The sequence below is a fragment of the Eleutherodactylus coqui genome, chromosome 7, assembly GCF_035609145.1.
Source record: "Eleutherodactylus coqui strain aEleCoq1 chromosome 7, aEleCoq1.hap1, whole genome shotgun sequence".
In the NCBI taxonomy this organism is placed as follows: Eukaryota; Metazoa; Chordata; class Amphibia; order Anura; family Eleutherodactylidae; genus Eleutherodactylus; species Eleutherodactylus coqui.
Window position 1 is genome coordinate 223934238 of NC_089843.1, and position 19072 is coordinate 223953309.

A 19072-nucleotide genomic window follows, 5' to 3' on the forward strand; every position below is an offset into this window, starting at 1 on the left:
CCCATCCACAGTGGCCCTTCTCTCCTCACCCTTCCACACCGGCCCCTCTCTCCTCACCCATCCACAACGGCCCTTCTCTCCTCACCCTTCCACACCGGCCCTTCTCTCCTCACCCATCCACAGCGGCCCACTCTCCTCACCCATCCACAGCGGCCCTTCTCTCCTCACCCTTCCACACTGGTCCGCTCTCCTCACCCATCCACAGTGGCCCTTCTCTCCTCACCCTTCCACACCGGCCCCTCTCTCCTCACCCATCCACAACGGCCCTTCTCTCCTCACCCTTCCACACCGGCCCTTCTCTCCTCACCCATCCACAGCGGCCCACTCTCCTCACCCATCCACAGCGGCCCTTCTCTCCTCACCCTTCCACACTGGTCCGCTCTCCTCACCCATCCACAGCGGCCCTTCTCTCCTCACCCTTCCACACTGGTCCGCTCTCCTCACCCATCCACAGCGGCCCTTCTCTCCTCACCCTTCCACACTGGTCCGCTCTCCTCACCCATCCACAGCGGCCCTTCTCTCCTCACCCTTCCACACTGGTCCGCTCTCCTCACCCTTCCACACCGGCCCTTCTCTCCTCACCCTTCCACACTGGTCCGCTCTCCTCACCCTTCCACACTGGTCCGCTCTCCTCACCCATCCACACCGGCCCTTCTCTCCTCACCCATCCACACCGGCCCTTCTCTCCTCACCCTTCCACACTGGTCCGCTCTCCTCACCCATCCACACCGGCCCTTCTCTCCTCACCCTTCCACACTGGTCCGCTCTCCTCACCCATCCACACCGGCCCTTCTCTCCTCACCCTTCCACACTGGTCCGCTCTCCTCACCCATCCACACCGGCCCTTCTCTCCTCACCCATCCACACCGGCCCTTCTCTCCTCACCCTTCCACACTGGTCCGTTCTCCTCACCCATCCACACCGGCCCTTCTCTCCTCACCCATCCACACTGGCCCGCTCTTTTCACCCATTCACACCGGCCCACTCTCCTCACCCATCCATACCGGCCCTTCTCTCCTCAGCCTTCCACACTGGCCTGCTCTCCTCACCCATCCATACCGACCCTTCTCTCCTCAGCCTTCCACACCAGCCCGCTCTCCTCACCCATCCACACCAGCTCACGCTCCTAACCCATCAACACCTGCCCGCGCTCCTCATCCATCCAGAGCGGCCTGCTCTCCGCACTCGTCCACACCGGCCGGCGTCTCTTACCCGTCCACACCAGCCCGCTCTCCTCACCCATCCACACCGGCCCTTGTCTCCTCACCCATCCACACCGGCCCTTGTCTCCTCACCCTTCCACACCGGCCCGCTCTCCTCACCCATCCACACCATCCCGTCTCTCCTCACCCTTCCACACTGGCCCACCATATTCGCTTTCTTTTCTGAATGGCTGATTTAACACGCGAGAAGATCGCCCGTCTGAACAGATGCATTGGAACCAAATGCCTCAGATAGTCACCAGTTTTGGCCGGCGTCTTATCACGGCAAAATAGCCGCTATAAAACACTGGCGTGAAAGACGTCCACACCGGCCCTTCTCTCCTCACCCTTCCACACTGGCCTGCGCTCCTCACCCATCCACAGCGGCCCCTCTCTCCTCACCCATCCACAACGGCCCTTCTCTCTTCACCCATCCACAGCGGCCCGCTCTCCTAACCCATCCACACCGGCCCCTCTCTCCTCACCCTTCCACACAGGCCCGCTCTCCTAACCCATCCACACCGGCCCACTCTCCTTACCTACCCACACAGCTCTCCTAACCTATCCACAGCGGCCCGCTCTCCTCACCCATCCACACCGGCCCCTCTCTCCTCACCCATCCACACCGGCCCTTCTCTCCTCACCCTTCCACACTGGTCCGCTCTCCTCACCCATCCACACCGGCCCTTCTCTCCTCACCCATCCACACCGGCCCTTCTCTCCTCACCCTTCCACACTGGTCCGCTCTCCTCACCCATCCACACCGGCCCTTCTCTCCTCACCCATCCACACTGGCCCGCTCTTTTCACCCATTCACACCGGCCCACTCTCCTCACCCATCCATACCGGCCCTTCTCTCCTCAGCCTTCCACACTGGCCTGCTCTCCTCACCCATCCATACCGACCCTTCTCTCCTCAGCCTTCCACACCAGCCCGCTCTCCTCACCCATCCACACCAGCCCACGCTCCTAACCCATCAACACCTGCCCGCGCTCCTCATCCATCCAGAGCGGCCTGCTCTCCGCACTCGTCCACACCGGCCGGCGTCTCTTACCCGTCCACACCAGCCCGCTCTCCTCACCCATCCACACCGGCCCTTGTCTCCTCACCCATCCACACCGGCCCTTGTCTCCTCACCCATCCACACCGGCCCTTGTCTCCTCACCCATCCACACCGGCCCTTGTCTCCTCACCCATCCACACCGGCCCTTGTCTCCTCACCCTTCCACACCGGCCCGCTCTCCTCACCCATCCACACCATCCCGTCTCTCCTCACCCTTCCACACTGGCCCACCATATTCGCTTTCTTTTCTGAATGGCTGATTTAACACGCGAGAAGATCGCCCGTCTGAACAGATGCATTGGAACCAAATGCCTCAGATAGTCACCAGTTTTGGCCGGCGTCTTATCACGGCAAAATAGCCGCTATAAAACACTGGCGTGAAAGACGTCCACACCGGCCCTTCTCTCCTCACCCTTCCACACTGGCCTGCGCTCCTCACCCATCCACAGCGGCCCCTCTCTCCTCACCCATCCACAACGGCCCTTCTCTCTTCACCCATCCACAGCGGCCCGCTCTCCTAACCCATCCACACCGGCCCCTCTCTCCTCACCCTTCCACACAGGCCCGCTCTCCTAACCCATCCACACCGGCCCACTCTCCTTACCTACCCACACAGCTCTCCTAACCTATCCACAGCGGCCCGCTCTCCTCACCCATCCACACCGGCCCCTCTCTCCTCACCCATCCACACCGGCCCTTCTCACCCACACTGGCCCACCGTATTCACTTTCTTTTCTGAATGGCTGATTTAACACGTGAGAAGATCGCCCGTCTAAACAGATGCATTGGAACCAGATGCTTCACTTAGTCACCAGTTTTAGCCGACGTCTTATCATGGCAAAATAGCCGCTATAAAACACTGGTGTGAAAGACGTCCACGCCGGCCCTTCTCTCCTCACCCTTCCACACTGGCCAGCTCTCCCCATCCATTCACAGTGGCCAGCTCTCCCCATCCATTCACAGTGGCCAGCTCTCCCCATCGATTCACAGTGGCCCGCTCTCCTCACCCATTCACAGTGGCCCGCTCTCCTCACCCATCCACACCGGCCTTTCTCTCCTCCCCTTTCCACACCTCCCCGCGCTCCTCACCCATCCACAGCGGCCCACTCTCCTCACCCATCCACACCGGTCCTTCTCTCCTCACCCTTCCACACTGGTCCGCTCTCTTCACCCATCCACACCAGCCCGCTCTCGTCATCCATCCACACCGGCCCTTCTCTCCTCACCCTTCCACACCGGCTCGCTCTTCTCACCCATCCACACCGGCCCACTCTCCTCACCCATCCACACCGGCCCACTCTCCTCACCCATCCACACCGGCCCACTCTCCTCACCCATCCACACTGGCCTGCTCTCCTCACCCATTCACACCGGCCCACTCTCCTCACCCATCCACACCAGCCCACGCTCCTAACCCATCAACACCTGCCCGCACTCCTCATCCATCCAGAGCTGCCTGCTCTCCGCACTCGTCCACACCGGCCCGCGTCTCTTACCCGTCCACAACAGCCCGCTCCCCTCACCCATTCACACCGGCCCGCTCCCCTCACCCATTCACACCGGCCCGCTCTCCTCACCCATCCACATCGGTCCTTCTCACCCTTCCACACTGGCCCACCGTATTCGCTTTCTTTTCTGAATGGCTGATTTAACACGCGAGAAGATCTCCCTTCTGAACAGATGCATTGGAACCAGATGCTTCACTTAGTCACCAGTTTTGGCCGACGTCTTATCACGGCATAATAGCCGCTATAAAACACTGGCGTGAAAGACGTCCACACCGGCCCTTCTCTCCTCACCCTTCCACACTGGCCTGCGCTCCTCACCCATCCACAGCGGCCCTTCTCTCCTCACCCTTCCACACTTGCCTGCGCTCCTCACCCATCCACAGCGGCCCTTCTCTCCTCACCCTTCCACACTGGCCCGCTCTCCTCACCCATCCACTGCGGCCCTTCTCTCCTCACCCTTCCACACTGGCCCGCTCTCCTCACCCATCCACACCAGCCCGCTCTCCTAACCTATCCAAAGCGGCCCTTCTCTCCTCACCCTTCCACACCGGCCCGCTCTCCTCACCCTTCCACATTGGCCCACCGTATTCGCTTTCTTTTCTGAATGGCTGATTTAACACGCGAGAAGATCGCCCGTCTAAACAGATGCATTGGAATCAGATGCTTCACTTAGTCACCAGTTTTGGCCGACGTCTTGTCATGGCAAAATAGCCGCTATAAAACAGTGGTGTGAAAGATGTCCACAACGGCCCTTCTCTCCTCACCCTTCCACACTGGCCCGCGCTCCTAACCCATCCACAGCGGCCCACTCTCCTCACCCATCCACACCGGCCTGCTCTCCCCATCCATTCACAGTGGCCTGCTCTCCTCACCCATCCACACCAGCCCGCTTGCCTCATCCAGTCATACCTTCCCTTTTCTCCTCACCCTTTCACACTGGCCCGCTCCGCTCACCCATCCACACCGGCCCTTCTCTCCTCACCCTTCCACACTGGCCCGCTCTCCTCACCCATCCACACCAGCCCGCTCTCCTAACCTTTCCACAGGTGCCCGCTCTCCTCACCCATCCACACCGGCCCTTTTCTCCTCACCCTTTCACACTGGCCCGCTCCGCTCACCCATCCACACCGGCCCTTTTCTCCTCACCCTTTCACACTGGCCCGCTCCGCTCACCCATCCACACCGGCCCTTCTCTCCTCACCCTTCCACACTGGCCCGCTCTCCTCACCCATCCACACCAGCCCGCTCTCCTAACCTTTCCACAGGTGCCCGCTCTCCTCACCCATCCACACCGGCCCTTGTCTCCTCACCCTTCCACACCGGCCCGCTCTCCTCACCCATCCACACCATCCCGTCTCTCCTCACCCTTCCACACTGGCCCACCGTATTCTCTTTCTTTTCTGAATGGCTGATTTAACACGCAAGAAGATCGCCCGTCTGAACAGATGCATTGGAATAAGATGCTTCAGATAGTCACCACTTTTGGCCGACGTCTTATCACGGCAAAATAGCCGCTATAAAACACTGGTGTGAAAGACGTCCACAACGCCCCTTCTCTCTTCACCCATCCACACTGGCCCGCGCTCCTCACCCATCCACAGCGGCCCACTCTCCTCACCCATCCACACCAGCCTGCTCTCCCCATCCATTCACAGTTCCTGCTCTCCTCACCCTTCCACATTGACCCGCTCTCACCCATCCACACTGACCCGCTCTCCTCACCCATCCACACCGGCCCGCTCTCCTCACCCATCCACACTGGCCCGCTCTTCTCACCCTTCCACATTGACCCGCTCTCACCCATCCACACTGGTCCTTCTCTCCTCACCCTTCCACACTGGCCCACTGTATTAGCTTTCGGCAAAATAGCCGCTATAAAACACTGGTGTGAAAGATGTCCACCTCACTAAGATGGCCGCCAGGGACGTGGCCTGACTAAGAGTACGATCAAGCCAGGCAAGCAGCTAGCCACGCCTTATTCCTTTGTGTAAAATGCCAACAAGTCCCTCATCTGACACATATCTATAATAATCTTTATGTGTATAACGGCAACATGTTCCGCAGCGCTTACATAGACAGAGGGAATACAGAAAGACAAAAGTACAAACACTACAGAACCACGGTTACATAGTAATTAGAGATGAGCAAACGTACTCGTCCGAGCTTGATACTCGTTCGAGTATTAGCGTGTTCGAGATGCTCGTTACTCGTGACGAGTACCATGCGATGTTCGGGTTACTTTCACTTTCATCTCTGAGACGTTAGCGCGCTTTTCTGGCCAATACAAAGACAGGGAAGGCATTACAACTTCCCCCTGCGACGTTCAAGCCCTATACCACCCCCCTGCAGTGAGTGGCTGGCGAGATCAGGTGTCACCCGAGTATAAAAATCGGCCCCTCCCGCAGCTCGCCACAGATGCATTCTGACATAGCTCAGGGAAAGTGCTGCTGATGGTGGAGCTGCTATAGGGAGAGCGTTAGGAGTGATTTTAGGCTTCAAGAACCCCAACGGTCCTTCTTAGGGCCACATCTGACCGTGTGCAGTAGTGTGGAGGCTGCTTTTTGCAGTGTTGCACTTTTTTTTTTTTTTGTATATCGGCCGTGCAGAGCATTGCGTCCTGCAGTAATTTTACATTGTCCAGGGCCAGTAGTGGTGAGGCAGGGACAGAAGGCATATTTAGTGTATATAGGCAGTGGGCCTTTCCAAAAACATTTGGGAAAAAAAATCTATTTGGGCTGCCTGTGACCGTCCTTAGTGTACTGGGTCTCTGCTGGGGGTAGTTGTCCTAATTCATACGCAGCCAGCTAAGTGTTACAGCAGGCTTGCGCAAAATTCTTTCCTGCCTCTGTGTTGCCTCTTACATCACCGCTGTATTCCTGTCCACAGTAAAACAGTCTGCAGGAATTTTACATTGTCCAGGGCCAGTAGTTGTGAGGTAGGGACAGAAAACATATTTAGTGTATATAGGCAGTGGGCCTTTCCAAAAACATTTGGGGAAAAAAATCTATTTGGGCTGCCTGTGACCGTCCTCAGTGTACTGGGTCTCTGCTGGGGGTAGTTGTCCTAATTCATACGCAGCCAGCTAAGTGTTACAGCAGGCTTGCGCAAAATTCTTTCCTGCCTCTGTGTTGCCTCTTACATCACCGCTGTATTCCTGTCCACAAGTGTACTGGGTCTCTGCTGGGAGTAGTTGTCCTAATTCATACGCAGCCAGCTAAGTGTTACAGCAGGCTTGCGCAAAATTCTTTCCTGCCTCTGTGTTGCCTCTTACATCACCGCTGTATTCCTGTCCACAAGTGTACTGGGTCTCTGCTGGGGGTAGTTGTCCTTATTCATACGCAGCCAGCTAAGTGTTACAGCAGGCTTGCGCAAAATTCTTTCCTGCCTCTGTGTTGCCTCTTACATCACCGCTGTATTCCTGTCCACAAGTGTACTGGGTCTCTGCTGGGGGTAGTTGTCCTAATTCATACGCAGCCAGCTAAGTGTTACAGCAGGCTTGCGCCAAAATTGTTTCCTGGCTCTGCTGTGCGTTCCGTAAGGGAAGTCAGCCTCCAACCACAGGCCAATAAGCGGCACATTTAATTACAGCATTCTGTTTCTGCACTACTGGTAATACACCATGCTGAGGGGTAGGGGTAGGCCTAGAGGACGTGGACGCGGCCGAGGACGCGGAGGCCCAAGTCAGGGTGTGGGCACAGGCCGAGCTCCTGATCCAGGTGTATCGCAGCCGACTGCTGCGGGATTAGGAGAGAGGCACGTTTCTGGCATCCCCACATTCATCGCACATTTAATGGGTCCACGCGGTAGACCTTCATTAGAAAGTGAGCAGGTCCTGTCGTGGATGGCAGAAAGTGCATCCAGCAATCTATCGACCACCCAGAGTTCTGCGCCGTCCACTGCTGCAACTCTGAATCCTCTGGCTGCTGCTCCTCCTTCCTCCCAGCCTCCTCACTCCATTACAATGACACATTCTGAGGAGCAGGCAGACTCCCAGGAACTGTTCCCGGGCCCCTGCCCAGAATGGCCAGCAATGGTTCCTCTCCCACCGGAGGAGTTTGTCGTGACCGATGCCCAACCTTTGGAAAGTTCCCGGGGTCCGGGGGATGAGGCTGGGGACTTCCGGCAACTGTCTCAAGAGCTTTTAGTGGGTGAGGAGGACGATGACGATGAGACACAGTTGTCTATCCCTCAGGTAGTAGTAATATGAGTAAGTCCGAGGGAGGAGCGCACAGAGGATTCGGAGGAAGAGCAGCAGGATGATGAGGTGACTGACCCCACCTGGTTTGCAACGCCTACTGAGGACAGGTCTTCAGAGGGGGAGACAAGTGCAGCAGCAGGGCAGGTTGGAAGAGGCAGTGCGGTGGCCAGGGGTAGAGGCAGGGCCAGACCGAATAATCCACCAACTGTTTCCCAAAGCGCCCCCTCGCGCCATGCCACCCTGCAGAGGCCGAGGTGCTCAAAGGTCTGGCAGTTTTTCACTGAGAGTGCAGACGACCGACAAACAGTGGTGTGCAACCTTTGTCGCGCCAAGATCAGCCGGGGAGCCACCACCACCAGCCTCACCACCACCAGCATGCGCAGACATATGATGGCCAAGCACCCCACAAGGTGGGACGAAGGCCGTTCACCGCCTCCGGTTTGTACCGCTGCCTCTCCCCCTGTGCCCCAACCTGCCACTGAGATCCAACCCTCCTCTCAGGACACAGGCACTACCGTCTCCTGGCCTGCACCCACACCCTCACCTCCGCTGCGCTCGGCCCCATCCACCAATGTCTCTAAGCGCACCGTCCAGCCGTCGCTAGCGCAAGTGTTATAGCGCAAGTATGCCGCCACGCACCCGCACGCTCAAGCGTTAAACATGCACATTGCCAAATTTATCAGCCTGGAGATGCTGCTGTATAGGGTTGTGGAAACGGAGGCTTTCAAAGGTATGATGGCGGCGGCGGCCCCGCGCTACTCAGTTCCCAGTCGCCACTACTTTTCCCAATGTGCTGTCCCAGCCCTGCACGACCACGTCTCCCGCAACATTGTACGCGCCCTCACCAACGCGGTTACTGCCAAGGTCCACTTAACAACGGACACGTGGACAAGCACAGGCAGGCAGGGCCACTATATCTCCCTGACGGCACATTGGGTGAATTTAGTGGAGGCTGGGACTGAGTCAGAGCCTGGGACCGCTCACGTCCTACCCACCCCCAGAATTGCGGGCCCCAGCTCGGTGGTGGTATCTGCGGCGGTGTATGCTTCCTCCACTAAACCACCCTCCTCCTCCTACGCAACCTCTGTCTCGCAATCAAGATGTGTCAGCAGCAGCACGTTGCCAGCAGTCGGTGTCGCGCGGCGTGGCAGCACAGCGGTGGGCAAGCGTCAGCAGGCCGTGCTGAAACTACTCAGCTTAGGAGAGAAGAGGCACACGGCCCACGAACTGCTGCAGTGTCTGACAGAGCAGACCGACCGCTGGCTTGCGCCGCTGAGCCTCCAACCGGGCATGGTCGTGTGTGACAATGGCCGTAACCTGGTGGCGGCTCTGCAGCTCGGCAGTCTCACGCACGTGCCATGCCTGGCCCACGTCTTTAATTTGGTGGTTCAGCGCTTTCTGAAAAGCTACCCACGCTTGTCAGACCTGCTCGGAAAGGTGCGCCGGCTCTGCGCACATTTCCGCAAGTCCCACACGGACGCTGCCACCCTGCGCACCCTGCAACATCACTTTAAGCTGCCAGTGCACCGACTGCTGTGCGACGTGCCCACACGGTGGAACTCTACGCTCCACATGTTGGCCAGGCTCTATGAGCAGCGTAGAGCTATAGTGGAATACCAACTCCAACATGGGCGGCGCAGTGGGAGTCAGCCTCCTCAATTCTTTACAGAAGATTGGGCTTGGTTGGCAGACATCTGCCAGGTCCTTGGAAACTTTGAGGAGTCTACCCAGATGGTGAGCGGCGATGCTGCAATCATTAGCGTCACCATTCTTCTGCTATGCCTCTTGAGAAGTTCCCTGCAAAGCATAAAGGCAGATGCTTTGCGCTCGGAAACAGAGGCGGGGGAAAACAGTATGTCGCTGGATAGTCATGTGAGGATATATATATATATTGCCATATGTTTTTTTTATGCTTTATACCTATATGCAAGTTTTTTATTCAATTCCAAATGAAAAAAAAACTTATATGTCGCCTTACATCAGATATTCCAAGGCTTTAGAAGGCTGAGAGAGATGTTCTAGAAATTCAGAGAAGATACGGAACCAGACACAAGGCCGCGTGTACTTGGCCGATTTCCCAGAAGCGCAATATCAAGATGTTCCACTATGTACACAATTTTCACTGTCTCAGGCCCGAAATCCGGACTGCCCATATATGGTTATAAGCCCATCACCCCTTGTTGGTGATGGGACAAAGGGTATAAGATCTCATGTAATCTGTAATAAAGCACGTCGGCAAGCGCAGCCATGTCCCGTGTGAGAAACTATACCAGACCTCCGTGTGGTGTTTTCTTCTTATCGCCGGCAGCGGGCAAGTGGGGTGGGCCCGATTGGTGCTGTACTTAGAATATTTTATTACCCTGATAAATGGCGCAACCAACTGGGGCGGTAAAACCAGGAGCTTACAGCGCAATTCACCCGGATCCACGTCACGGGGAAGCCGTCCTGCTGCAAACCGAGCCTGATCAACTCACTTAGAACTCCAGGTAAGGCCGGCATATATTTATGTTGTGTTTTACTGCGAGTCTTGCAGCAGGACTGACTATCTGTGGTTTGTGACCGGACGGGTTGGGTTAAGAGTTCTACACGGTAACTCGTGTGGGCTCCGGGTTTGCCATCATGGACCACTGACCGTGATATGCGCACCAATGGCTCACCCAGAAACTAGTCTATAGTCTATTTGTTGTTGAAGTCCGTAGCGTTTTAGCGATAGTGGAGATTGTTTGTTGTATCTGCAGAATTTTTTTTTTCTCTTACTTTTCATTTGGTCTCACAGACGAAGGAACCCTCCGTTTGAGTTTATTTAGTCGTTAATGGTTTAGAGGAGAGGGAAGCACTCTGTAAGACAGGTCCCATAGACGAAGGAACCCTCCGTTTTAGTTTAGTTTAGTTGTTGATGGTTTAGCTGAGAGGGATGCTCTCTATGAGATTGGTTCCATGGAAGAAGATGCCTTCGGTTGTCTTGCCGGTATATAAGGGGCTGACAATTCGGGTCAGAAGGATGCACTCTATGGAGCGTGTTATTATTATTATTGTTGTTGTTGTAATATGCGTAAGATCTTATTAAAGAAGATAGAGCCCCTCAAGGGCTGCCGCCGTGTGGATGAATTTGTAAAATGTAAGAAAACTCTAATGAAAATGTGTGACACCGACCCGCACGGCAGATTACAAAATGGTGTCTGGGAGGAGGTCTTTAGGACCGAGAGGTGCCTTGGAAGACCAAGGTTTGCTAGGAGAGAAAGAGACAGTCAGAGTAAGATAAGTATGTACACATTATTTGTTTAAGAAAGTATCCGTAAGTGAAATGTTGAAAAGTACAGTAAGTGATCAAGAGGGCGTCAGGAGAGTGTCTATTGAAGGTTATATTGGCAGTTAGGTAAGGGAGAGAAGTATAAGAAACAAGCAAGTCGATAAGAAAGTTACAATGCATGTGATTTGTTGGTAAAGAGAGAGTAAAAGGTGTATAAGATGTATAATCCATACCAGGTGGATATATATGTGTGTATATATATATATGTATATACTGAATGTGCAAATAGTTAACTGAGCTTGCTTTTAGATGAGAAAGATTGTTGACATGTAGCTGCGAGCTTGTGTTCAGTCTGTCTAGTTTTCAAGGTCGGAAGATAACAGCGAAAGAGAAAATGCAATAACAACCTTGGTTAATGTCTCTGCTTGCTTACAATGAATTGAAATGAATTTAATTAGTTATACTGTCTTAGTAGGCAGGGAAATATAGCAATTTCTAAGTTATATTCTTACTTACACAGGGGTTGAAAATGAAGAACATGTTGCGCTGTAATTATGATTTCAAAATGCAGGCAATAGTTTAAGCTAAAACTTATTCAGTCTGTGTTTCATATTCGCGGAGAGATAACAGTATGTTTTAAAAAGGTGGGGGCTTTCAGATTCACTCTGAGCTCAGGGTCACAAGGGAGGCTGAAAAATACCCAGAGATTCTAAAATACTTCAGCGTTTAATATAACATATAATAGCTTCAGTAGATAAGAAATATAGAATATCTCAGTCACTCAGCAAACTTTTTCACATAATTTGTCAAAGATAGCGCTCATTCACAATCTCATCTCAATAGAATCATGTACTTTATAACATTAAAAGCACTCACCTCAATGTTTTTCAACTGATGTATGTATGTTTGTCAAACTTTTTTTTTGTCCGTGCATCTGTATGTACTGGTACACCTTCAATAGGGGGGTGACGGAGCAAACTTGAGAGCATGAATGGATGAGAGTTAGTAACCCGTGTTCAAGCTGTGGTGGAATGTGTGATGCAGGTATTGACTGGGGATAAAAGTCCTCCCCATGCATGGGACTTTGCTTGGTTGAGATGTGGATGCTTGGACTGTTAAGCTGAAATGAGCTGAGAAGACGGACGCACGGAGCCAATATCGAAGGGGTGGAGCTAGATGATGTAATAGTACGTAGTAATGTTTCATCCCTCTTGCACAAGGGAGGGGTGAGGCGCTTGAGCAGCTAGTAAAAGTTTTTGTTTTGTTTTTTCTCTGCAGAATACATTCCATTGCAGGCAGGAACAGACTAATAATGAATTCACTTAAAGGGATCTCACATTTCCAATATTAGTAGATGTTTTGTAGGTTATTCTTCCCCGGTGTACCTCATGTTTCTGTTATAGGTGCTAACATCTTACAGGCCTTATCTGCATCCATCAAATCTTTTTACAATGTTGTACTACCTTAAACCGGGTACTATTGTTCCAATTGAGTACCCTGTTTCAAAGGGGGGAGGAGAAGGCATAGGTGATCTAGGTATTGCAAGTCAGCCATTTTTAAATTCAGCCATTTTTAAATTTTTTGCAAGCCATTTTTTAATTTTTAAATTTTTTGCAACAAGATTCTGATCTTTTTGAAATAGAATATCAGCCTGATTGTCTAGCAGTGATGCAACAAGAAAGTTTAAGTTTTAAAAAGTTACTGAAAGCCCTTGCTAACAATGCATATTTTGAGTTGTTTTTTATAGATGGTACCAGGGTGATTGACGACTCCACACTGGATATACGGTGGTTACACAACAAGATGTCCTAAAAAGCAGAATGTCTCCGCATGTCGCAGTACAAGAAGCGGAATTAAAAGCCCTCGCTGAGGCGTGCAGAGTGGAGGAAGGTAAGACGGCAAACATTTACACTGACTCCCGGTATGCATTTGGCATAGCTCATGATTACGGCCCAACATGGAAGGCCAGACAGTTTTTTACCACAGCAGGACAGCCAATTAAGAATGTTGCAGCGGTGCAGAGCCTCACGGAGGCCCTACTTCTACCTGACAAAGTGGAAAGCTCACACCAATTCCTACACCAAAGAAGCGAGAGGCAACGCCATCACAGACCACACAGCAAAGGCAGCAGCCCTGAAGCCGTGGAAGAACAGAAGAAAAGAAGAATTTGACTAAAACTTGGACTTTGATTTGAACTTGGACTTTGATATGCTAAAGACTTTACAGTTACAAGCCAGCAAGGAAGAAAAAGACAAATGGACTAAAAAGGGACGGCATATGGCGAACAGTCAACAGCACTTGCCTACCACGATCCCTGTGCCTCATGATGGCCCAGCTGACGCACGAAAAGACGCACCTCTCAAAGCAGCAATGATGTCGACGCTTGAACGAGGACGGGTGGCTCCTTGGTTTTCTGTAGCTGCTGCATCATTTGTCCAGTTTTGCATGATCTTTGCCGTAAGCAACAGGGCAGAAGTAAAATTTGCCACACCACACTTGCCTAGACCACTTTACCCATTTCAGGGATTGCAAATTGGCTACACTCAGCTCCCACCTGTTGGGAAGCATGAATATGTGCTTGTTGTTGTTGATGTTTTTCAGGTTGGAGACCTACTCTGTTACCAAAGTAAATAAGCAGGTAACCGCAAAGAAGCTCATGAATGAGGTAATCTGCAGATACGGGGTACCGGAAGTGATTGAGTCAAACAAAGGTACACACTTCACAGGTGAAATAATGCAACACATCATGTCTGTTTTTGGGTATATTCCAGGCTTTTCACACACACTACCATCCGCGGAGTAGGGGAAAGTAGATACAAAAGACAATAGAGGAAACGGGTAAATCTTGAATTGAGTGTCTTTCATTAGTTTTTCTTTTTCTTAGGAGGGTACATGCCACAGTAGCTGAGTTTGGGGAATGATTTTCTTGTTAATTTTGTCATGAGCCTCTCCAAGGAATTGTTAATAATGCATTCTGTAGTCTCTGCTTTTCTCCCAGGTCCTACAGATGAGTGTCACAATCTGAAACCAGGTGACAGGGTCTATGTAAAAAAGGTTTGAGAGAGAAACCCGGTTTGAATGTCCTTACCAGATGTTGTTCACCCAACTGCAGTCAAGCTTGAAGGAAAGCCCACTTGGATCCACACTTCGCACTGAAAAAACTAATGATCCTGCATATCCTTTACATGCTATAATGTGGTACAATTCCTCTAACACACACCTTTGACTACTGTACACTAGCCCCCTGTTTCAGAACAAATTAATACAATCAAATGTGCAATATGAAGCCTACACTGAGGGTGAGAATCCAACACCGCATCGTGCTAAGAGAGACGTTGACGCTCCAGGTGGTAACTTTGATCCACATGTATACATAGATACAATAGGAGTGCCAAGGGGGGTGCCAGATTAATTTAATTCTAGAGATCAGGTTAAAGCAGGTTTTGAGTCCTTATTTGCTATTGTCACTGTTAATAATAATGTAGATTAGATGAATTATATCTATTACAATCAGCAGAGGTTTGTAAACTACACCAGAGATGCTTTACAAGGGTTAGCTAACCAGTTAGGGCCCACTGCATCCATGGCGTTCCAAAATAGAGTGGCCCTGGATATGATTTTAGCAGAAAGAGGTGGGGTATGTAATTTCCTGTTTGTGTATTATCCCTTTAATGACACCAAAATTTCCCTTGTTTGAAAAAGATGAAGAGCCAGTTCCGATAATGCCAACCACGTACGTTACCAGAAGAATGGAGAGATGGACTAGTACTGTGTCTGTCCCAGTCTCATAAGATGGACTGTCAGTGGAATTCCCATTTGCCTAGGGAAAGTGCAGAAGACCTTAGGTCCCGGCGAGGGCACACCCTGCGGGGTGTTAACTCGTACAGATAGAGGGTATGGATGCCCGGAAATAAGCCCAGGGAATCCATGGCCTCCTTCTGAGGTGAGGTAGGGATCCCTCCCTTTTAGGAGTAGGGACTTACGGGCAGTGGAGAAACCCTGACGCAAGGGAGAGACGACCGAGGAAGAGTGCAAAGTCTGATGCTTGATCTCCATATTAAGTTTTTTAGGGGGGTTTGTGAGGATATATATATATATTGCCATATGTTTTTTTTATGCTTTATACCTATATGCAAGTTTTATTCAATTCCAAATGAAAAAAAAACTTATATGTCGCCTTACATCAGATATTCCAAGGCTTTAGAAGGCTGAGAGAGATGTTCTAGAAATTCAGAGAAGATACGGAACCAGACACAAGGCCGCGTGTACTTGGCCGATTTCCCAGAAGCGCAATATCAAGATGTTCCACTATGTACACAATTTTCACTGTCTCAGGCCTGAAATCCGGACTGCCCATATATGGTTATAAGCCCATCACCCCTTGTTGGTGATGGGACAAAGGGTATAAGATCTCATGTAATCTGTAATAAAGCACGTCGGCAAGCGCAGCCATGTCCCGTGTGAGAAACTATACCAGACCTCCGTGTGGTGTTTTCTTCTTATCGCCGGCAGCGGGCAAGTGGGGTGGGCCCGATTGGTGCTGTACTTAGAATATTTTATTACCCTGACAGTCAGAGCACCCTCCTGTCTATATCTCAGCGCATTGAGGAGGAGGAGGAGGAGCATGAGGAGGAGGGGGAAGAGACAGCTTGGCCCACTGCTGAGGGTACCCATGCTGCTTGCCTGTTAGGATGCCTTTCTCGTGACCCTCGCGTTACACGCATTCTGGCCACTACGGATTACTGGGTGTACACACTGCTCGACCCACGGTATAAGGAGAACCTTTCCACTCTCATACCCGAAGAGGAAAGGGGTTCAAGAGTGATGCTATACCACAGGACCCTGGCAGACAAACTGATAGTAAAATTCCCACCCGACAGCGCTAGTGGCGAAAGCGCGGTTCCGAGGGCCAGGTAGCAGGGGAGGCGCAGAGATCAGGCAGCATGTACAGCACAGGCAGGGGAACACTCTCTAAGGCCTTTGACAGCTTTCTGGCTCCCCAGCAAGACTGTGTCACCGCTCCCCAGTCAAGGCTGAGTCGGCGGGAGCACTGTAAAAGGATGGTGAGGGAGTACATAGCCGATCGCACGACCTTCCTCCGTGACGCCTCTGCCCCCTACAACTACTGGGTGTCGAAGCTGGACACGTGGCCTGAACTCGCGCTGTATGCCCTGGAGGTGCTTGCTTGTCCTGCGGCTAGCGTCTTGTCAGAGAGGGTGTTTAGTGCGGCTGGGGGAATCATCACAGATAAGCGTACCCGCCTGTCAACCGACAGTGCCGACAGGCTTACACTCATCAAGATGAACAAAGCCTGGATTTCACCAGACTTCTGTTCTCCACCAGCGGACAGCAGCGATACCTAAACAATACGTAGGCTGCACCCGCAGATGGAAGCATTGTTCTCTATCACCATCAAAAACGGGGACCTTTTAGCTTCATCAATCTGTGTATTCTATTCCTCCTCCTGCTCCTCCTCCTGAAACCTGACGTAATCACGCCGAACGGTCAATTTTTCTTAGGCTCACAAGGCTCACTCATATAATTTTTGTAAACAATTTTTATATGTTTCAATGATCATTAAAGCATTGAAACTTTCACCTCAACCAATTTTTATTTTAACTGGGCTGCCTCCAGGCCTAGTTAGCAATTAAGCCACATTAACCAAAGCGATTAATGGGTTTCACCTGCCCTCTTGGTTGGGCATGGGCAATTTTTCTGACGTACATTAGTACTGCTGGTACACCAATTTTTTGGGGCCCTCGCCTACAGTGTAATCCAATTAATTTTTTGCCCACCTGCATTAAAGCTGACGTTACATCAGCTGTGCTGGGCAATGCCATGGGATATATTTATGTACTGCCGGTGAGTTCCAGGGAGCCACCCATGCTGTGGGTCCACAGGGAGTTGTAACTGCATGTGTCCACTTCTAAAGAACCCCAGTGTGACTGGGGCATGCAGTGTGGGCCGAAGCCCACCTGCATTTAATCGGACGTTACCTCAGCTGTGATGGGCACTGCAATGGGATACATTTATGTACAGCCGGTGGGTTCCAGGGAGCCACCCATGCTGTGGGTGCACACGGAATTCCCATTGCGGAGTTGTACCTGCCTGTGACTATTTATAAAAAACCACGGTCTGACTGGGGCATGCAGACACCTTGACAGAATGAATAGTGTGTGGCACATAGGTTCCCCATTGCTATGCCCACGTGTGCAGCTCCTGATGGCGGTGGCACAGGATTATATTTCTCATTGCTTCTGTACAGCATTGTGGGCTATCGCCCCGCCCCTTTTAAAGAGGGTCGCTGCCTAGCCGTGCCAACCCTCTGCAGTGTGTGCCTGCGGTTCCTCCTCATGGCAGACGCACTTATAAATAGACATGAGGGTGGTGTGGCTATGAGGCCAGCGTGTGGCATGAGTGCAGCTGAAGGCTGCGCAGGGACACTTTGGTGTGCGCTGTGGACACTGGGTCGTGCGGGGGGGGGGGGGGGGTTGGGCAGCATGTAACCCAGGAGAAGTGGCAGCGGAGTGTCATGCAGGCAGTGATTGTGCTTTGTTGGAGGTAGTGTGGTGCTTAGCTAAGGTATGTATTGCTAATGAGGGCTTTTCAGAAGTAAAAGTTGTTGGGAGGGGGGGGGCCCACTCTTGCCGCTATTGTGGCTTAATAGTGGGACCTGTGAACTTGAGATGCAGCCCAACATGTAGTCCCTCGCCTGCCCTATCCGTTGCTGTGTCGTTCCCATCACTTTCTTGAATTGCCCAGATTTTCACAAATGAAAACCTTAGCGAGCATCGGCGATATACAAAAATGCTCGGGTCGCCCATTGACTTCAATGGGGTTCGTTACTCGAAACGAACCCTCGAGCATCGAGATAATTTCGTCCCGAGTAACGAGCACCCGAGCATTTTGGTGCTCGCTCATCTCTAATAGTAATCAGTTGATGGAAACAATAGGGGTGCGGGTCCTGCTCCAACGAGCTTACATACTACAAGTAATGGGGGGATACAGAAGGTAAAGGGGCTGGAGATGTGCACGGTATGGGGGGGTGGAGAGTGAGGGATTATATACACAGACAATGTTCAGACATTAAGCTATGTGACGGCAGAAACGGTATGACTGCAGGAGCGGTTTATGATGGCTAGCAGGGATTGCAGTCAGTAAGTCAGGGAGCATATCTACCAGTATGGTGCTCATCACTCCTTCTATAAAAGTTACATTCAGAGCTCTCCCAGCATCCCCCATCATGTAGCATCGGGTAATATGATGATGACCTCTGACAATTTCAGGGCTGTCATCGATAGCGTTCCCCAGACTCACCAATACACCGAAAAGAAATGCTATTCATGTCATTTTTGTCCTTACCAAGGAGGCCATTGGGGAAGGGGTGTGGATTTCTTCACCGGGTTGAGACGGAGACCACCTAATGTGCCCCCCCCCCCCCCCTTTGTAGCGGGCTAAACCAGAGCCCCTCGGCACACTATCCCTGCTCTGCCTGTGTTGCCCAATTACAGTGAGATTGGTGAATCTAGATCTGCTGTTCAGCAATCCTTATTGCAGTAAGAGTGGTCAGCAGTACCTGGTAAGTACAAGTGGTACCTGGTAAGGTCCTTCCCACTTTGGGGTCTTCCAGTTCTTTTTCTTTTTCACCTTGATTAGAACCCAATCACCTGGTATTATTTCCCTTAGTGATGCTTTAGCCCCTGTGGCTGCATCCGACTGACCTGTGGGAAACACTTCTATCCACTTGGCTAAAGCATCCATGATAACTAGGCAGTATTTCTTACCTTCACATTTGTATAATTCCCTGTAGTCTATACAAATGTGTTGGAAGGGATACTGAGGTGTCGGACG